The sequence below is a fragment of the Zeus faber genome (genome assembly GCF_960531495.2).
Source record: "Zeus faber genome assembly, chromosome: 6".
Taxonomy (NCBI): domain Eukaryota; kingdom Metazoa; phylum Chordata; class Actinopteri; order Zeiformes; family Zeidae; genus Zeus; species Zeus faber.
Window position 1 is genome coordinate 24,773,549 of NC_137201.1, and position 6,929 is coordinate 24,780,477.

General features: G+C 44.1%; 1 protein-coding gene across 1 annotated transcript in view; it reads right to left on the bottom strand.

The window, feature by feature from the left end:
* Nucleotides 1-3,749, bottom strand: part of syt12 (synaptotagmin XII) — a gene marked incomplete at its 3' end in the record, with an annotated part of 26,177 nt that extends 22,428 nt beyond the window's left edge. Inside the window, exon 1 of the mRNA XM_080002027.1 lies at nt 3,627-3,749. The remainder of the gene's footprint in view (nt 1-3,626) is intronic.
* Nucleotides 3,750-6,929: the final 3,180 nt, after the last annotated feature.

Here is a 6,929-nt window from a genome sequence, read left to right on the forward strand (position 1 = left end):
TATTCACCCACCTATCTATCCATCCCTCTATTCACCCACCTATCTATCCTTCCATCTATTCACCCACCTATCTATCCATCCCCCACTCAGTGCACAGAAAAGGGTGTTTTCTTTGAAGGGCTGTATTAAATGTCAGCGTTGGAGGAGACAGGAAGCGTCGCCACGTCGCGGCCGATCAGCTCCATCACTCAGGGGGAGCACGGAGCTGTCCCTGGACGAGGAGCACCGGGGGAACAACACAAGTGCCAAGAAAGGATTGGCTGAAATAATAGCTCCTTCAAATGTTGGGTGAAATAATCACGTCTCAAACTTCTACATTTTGTCAGATTCAAAAATCAAATCATATTTACCAAGCTCTGCGTGCTTTGTCTTAGAGAAGCCTTTCATTTCTCAAGAAATGCTCTCACTTCCGATACGATGGTAAACACGAAGGGATTAGTCGGCTTGAAACCAGTCAAAAGTGTTGCGGCAAACTCCTGATGCACAACCTGCTTATTAAAATGCCGAGGGATTTAAGCTCAAGCAAACACAACAATCCCTTTCGCAGGAACACATTAATCACACGGCGAGTATGTGGAATCGCTAACGCTGCAGGTGAAATGAGAAGAGCTGGAACCCTAATAATCATAATAATGCATTTGATTTATAAAGCTCTTTTCCCATAACTCAGATCCCCATACATCCATCCATCCATCCATTATCTATACCGCTTATCCTCGCGGGGTCGCGGGGGGGCTGGAGCCCAGCTGTCATTGGGCGAGAGGCGGGGTGCACCCCGGACAGGTCGCCAGTCTGTCACAGGGTCGACATACAGAGACAAACAATTTTTATTTATTTTTTTGGGTCACCGATTAACCTAACCTGCATCGCCGTACAATCAAGTAAAAATACGGTTAAAGTAGAGAGTGAGAGGAAAAGCAGATCAGGAAGGCACAAGCGTAGTGAAAGGAAATCAGAGGGATATGAAATAATATATAAAAAATAAAAGATTAAAAAATTAATAAATAAATAAACCCTACTGAGAGAGGGAAGGTGAAGATGAGTAATAACGAATGAACCCTACTACATATTTTACATTTTACTATTTGACTATTCTCCAAATGTATGTGTGTGTGTGTGTGTGTGTGTGTGTGTGTGTGTGTGTGTGTGTGTGTGTGTGTGTGTGTGTGTGTGTGTGTGTGTGTGTGTGCGTGGGGTTTTTTTTGGGGGGGGGATATATAAGTCAGATGACCTTACCATGGCTGTAACAAAATCATATTAATGTACTTGTGTGTGAAATATTCTAGTAATATTACTGTAGCTGTGTTGAGCTACAGCCGCTCTAACTTGGGCAAGGTCATTTAGGATAATCGAATTAGACCCAGATGGGCAAACGAGCAGCTTCAGCCTTAATTCCAGCACTTTACTTTGGTCCAGACAGAGGGAAAGAAGTGTTTGTGTGTGTGTGTGGGGGGGGGGGGGGGGGATAGAATGAGAGAGCGAGAGAGACAGAGAGAAAGAGGAGAGAGAGAGAGAGAGAGAGAGAGAGAGAGAGAGAGAGAGAGAGAGCGAGAGAGAGAGTGTTAAACAAATGACCACGATGATTGTGAGTGTTGGGTGGAGAAATTGAATTGTGAGCAGGTCGTATTTCAACCTGCAGCCCGTGCTGGGGGGGGTGGGGGGGTGAGGCTGTAGCGCAGGGAAAAGATGGTGGTGCTCACAGACAACCATGTCAACTCCATCTCCAAGCCATCTATACAAAATACCTCCACCACCATTAAGATGTTGCAGGGGAGCGGTGCCGGAAACCTGGAAGGACGGAGGTTGGAGGAGTGCATGCAAAATTGAGAAACTAAAAATGATTGCGCTCTCTCTCTATGGAAATTACATTTGCACAATGAAATTTTACATTATTTCATCTTTATTGTTTATTTTTATTGACACATTTTAATGTGTACATTAACTGTTGGATTTATTGTATATTTTTAAATTATGTTTTATTTTTTTATTGTATCGCTTTATTATTCATTTATCATATAGTACTACTTAAATGTTTCCAATTTATTTTCCACTATCCTGCCATATTTTTTATCATGTACAGTTAATGTAACTGTGAGTTTTAATTGTATGTTTCACATAACTGTATATTTTCCACTTTTCATATTTTTATTTTCATATTTTATTCTATGGTTGTTATTACTGCCTATTACTATCTATCAATCCATCCATCCATCCATCCATCCATCCATCCATCTATTTATCCATCTATCTAGTACAGAGAAAGAAAGCCGACATTGTCTATCTGTGGACGCACATCTACATGAACGAGTGTGGTGGGGCGCCACAGTCAGCGAGAGTTTCATTACAGGGAGCAACACCCTTATCTACAGCAATTTCCCCTGACAAATCCTCCGCAAAACAGCAATAAACCTCTAAATGTCAGTGACACTTGCACCCCGAATTGTTTATAATCTCATGAAACTACAAATGCGACGGTGCGCATCACGACTTATCATGTCAGAGGTGTTCAACACCTGCAGGCCTACATTATGTCATTTAGTATGGCATGCAAGGAGGTCAGGACATGTACACATCACGTGTTACTGCATGAGATGAGATATATATGAGGATACGTTGTAAATAATAATAATAATAATAATAATAATAATAATACAAATAATAACCGAGATAAGACAGTAATAATTGAAAATTGAATGATGATAATAATAAAAAAATTCTGAGGATGATAATAATATTAATAAGATCACAGTTCATCCACTCACACGCACACACGCACACACACACACACACACACACACACACACACACACACACACGCACACACACACACGGAGTGGGAATCATAACTCCTCCTCCAGTCCAAATAGTGGAACCAGTCAAACAGCCCCACCACAGTGTCCAGGCCGGAGCTTTATCAGCACCACACTGCTGGACAGCTCCCACGGCTCGCACCGCACTGGCCAGGCTCCAGCATCCAAGCACCCAAGCACCCAAGCACCCAAGCACCCAAGCACCCAAGCATCCAAGCATCCAAACATCCAAGCATCCAAGCACCCAAACATCCAAACATCCAAGCATCCAAACAGGGCAGTTTACCCACATGAAGCTGTTAAACGCACGGGGGATTTTCTGGCCTGGTGCAATTTCACAAACAACAATTAAAAAAAGAAAAGAAAAGAAAAGCAGCTGCAGGATCAACCGGCCACGCGCACACCCTCATATGACGTCATTGTCTTTACTTTGGATGGACTCGCAGTTCCCCCCAAAAGCGGCCCCGCGGTCTGCTGAGGGGGAAGGAGCCGCGGGCTCGTGCAGGAATCCCACCCGCTGCACGCGCAGGAGCTCCTGTCTCACGGTGGGATTAACCCTCCCCCCCCCCCCCCAACCCACCCCCCCAACCCACCCCCCCTTTTTTTTTTTTTTGCAGATAGAAAACAGAACAGCCACAGAACAGCCGCAAAAGACGCGCAGAAGTCCAAGTGTCGCCGGCCGAGCACGACGCAAAGCGTGAGAAGCCCAGGGAGCGGAAGCGTCTCGTCGTGCTGTGGGATGGGGCTGAAATGGGAGGAAGGACTTGGCGGGTGGAGATGGAGTCTGAATGAGCAAAGTGCAGCGGCGTCTCTTACCGGAGTTTGCCTTGGTGCAGTGGGAAGGAGCAGCTCCGCCGCTCTCCCTCCTCACGCTGCTCTCTCCATGGAGCCGCACGGTGCAGGGGGCTTGGTGGAGGGGGGACGGTCCTCACACCATCCAGGGCAGGGTCGCTGTGCTCTGGCTTTCACAGGCGATGTGCACCGGAGAGGATTCGGAGGAGTGTGTGTGTGTGTGTGTGTGTGTGTGTGAGAGAGAGAAAGTGTGTGTGTGTGTGTGTGCGCGCGGTGGCGGCGTTACTGGGTCTGGAAACCGCTGCTGGAAGCATTTCTACGGAGCCGCAGCCCCCCCCCCCCACCCATCCCCCCCACACCCACCCCCACCCCCTGCAGAAGTCCCACCCCTGCAGTGCAACTTGGAGAACGTGGAGGAGCAGGAGCGCTTGATAATAAAAAAGACCTCCACCATGAGAGCTCCATGAGACCTCTACATTAAGACCTCGACCGAGACCGCCACCACGAGACCTCTACATTAAGACCTCCACCATGAGAGCTCCATGAGACCTCTACATTAAGACCGCCACCATGAAACCTCTACATTAAGACCTCCACCATGAGAGCTCCATGAGACCTCTACATTAAGACCGCCACCATGAAACCTCTACATTAAGACCGCCACCACGAGACCTCTACATTAAGACCTCCACCATGAGAGCTCCATGAGACCTCTACATTAAGACCGCCACCATGAAACCTCTACATTAAGACCTCCACCATGAGAGCTCCATGAGACCTCTACATTAAGACCGCCACCATGAAACCTCTACATTAAGACCGCCACCACGAGACCTCTACATTAAGACCTCCACCATGAGAGCTCCATGAGACCTCTACATTAAGACCTCGACCGAGACCGCCACCACGAGACCTCTACATTAAGACCTCCACCATGAGAGCTCCATGAGACCTCTACATTAAGACCGCCACCATGAAACCTCTACATTAAGACCTCCACATGAGAGCTCCATGAGACCTCTACATTAAGACCGCCACCATGAGACCTCTACATTAAGACCGCCACCACGAGACCTCTACATTAAGACCTCCACCATGAGAGCTCCATGAGACCTCTACATAAAGACCTCCACATGAGAGCTCCATGAGACCTCTACATTAAGACCTCCACCATGAGAGCTCCATGAGACCTCTACATTAAGACCTCCACCATGAGACCTCTACATTAAGACCTCCACCGTGAGACCTCTACATTAAGACTGCCACCGTGAGACCTCCACCATGAGACCTCTACATTAAGACCTCTACCGTGAGACCTCCACCATGAGACCTCTACATTAAGACCTCCACCATGAGAGCTCCATGAGACCTCTACATTAAGACCTCCACCATGAGACTTCTACATTAAGACCTCCACCGTGAAACCTCTACATTAAGACCTCCACCGTGAGACCTCCATGAGACCTCTACATTAAGACCTCCACCGTGAGACCTCCATGAGACCTCTACATTAAGACCTCCACCGTGAGACCTCTACATTAAGACCTCCACCGTGAGACCTCCATGAGACCTCTACCATAAGACCACCCCCATGAGAACTCCGCCATGAAACCTCCAACATGAGACCTCCACCATGAGACCTCCAACCATAACACTTCCATGAGTCTTGATCATAAGCCCTCTACCATAAGACCTACACCATGATATCTTGCTTTTTATTCTATTCAATGGAGGGTGTGGTGGTGGTGTGGGGTAAAAAACGGAGAAAGACAGGGTTGGGGGAAGAAACAGAACCAAAGAGAGAGAGAGAGAGATAATTTTGCGTTAAAATAGCACAAGTGCCTCTCCAGTATATGGGATATCAGGATATTATTTGCTTTAAGTTAGAAAATGTTATATATATATATATATATATATATACATATTTATACATACATATACACACACACACATATATATACATATATATGCATACACACACACACATATATATACATATATATGCATACAAACACACACACACATATATATATACATATATATACTGTTTATATGTGTGTGTGTGTGTGTGTGTTTGTGTCATAGTAAGTAGAGCTAATTGGATAAAAACAAACATTGCTTGTATAACTCTTCGTACAAAAGCTCCATATAAAATTGTTACTGCTTCAAAAACAACTTTGAGAATTTAAACAATTGACACAAGAAAATAAATATTCTATTCAAACATTTACAATCTCCCATTGTTGAAACCTCTTTTTTAAAACATCTAGTCTTATCAAGTTGTTGTTTCACTTACTGGCATCTGTTCCACAGCAAGCCAACCATTAAGATATAATAAATACATTATATATGTATTCACTGTATAATAATGATAATTCATTACTTATTGTATTTTTTTTTTTACTGCAGTAAAGTAGAAGTGCCGATGCAGTGAAGCAGTTATTCTGATTCTTCACCTTTAATTTAGAATGGGACCTGAATAAAACTCCTATTAAATAAGAGTCAGCCGAGGATAAACTCAAGGAATGCATCGATTCAATATATATTCTTAATCCCATGGCCTGTGCATTACATACATTTCCATGACATGCAGTGAAACAGAACCATTTGAGGTTCACAAAATGTTTTCCTCGTTCAGTCAGAGAGAATTTCTAGTCCTGGAGTTGTTCAGGCTCGTGTAAATGCCGCCGCCTAGTGGTGGATCTCATGTTTACACTGGGAAAACGATCCTTAAACTGAGGCAGTTGTGGCATTTCCTCTTTACTGAGGAAGAAACTAATTCATTAACCGTTTGCTCCATATGTCAGCACAAAAAAAGTGCTGGTAGTTTAACTCAAATTTCAACAATTTATCACAAGCTGAACATAGTGTTTTGAAAACACTATGAGCAATGGATCATAGTGACATATTTGGCATGTGTTGTGAATTACGAGTTAACTATAAGCTCTATAGTATTAAAAAAGTGAACTGTGACATTAACCACTGGGAGTATAATCTGAAAATATATAATTCAAATAAAAAAAAAAAAAGGGGCAGCAAGAATAATGATTCAATTTGACATTTCATGCCCCGACACAGTTCATTCCTCTGCTCTGTGAATGACCAAGAGAAGACCTTAAAGATTTATTTTGAGAGAGAACTTGGCAACCGTCGATCAGTGGGGCTTTCTGAAACGAGATCCCTTCTTTGAGAATTTTAGGCACATACCACCTTAAGGATTATTATCATTGTTTATTTTATTTTTTACGTTTTATTTAAGAGTAAAAGGGAATAGTACATGTGCGTGAATGAGAGGGAGGACGGCAGAATGCTGAGGACGCATGCTGT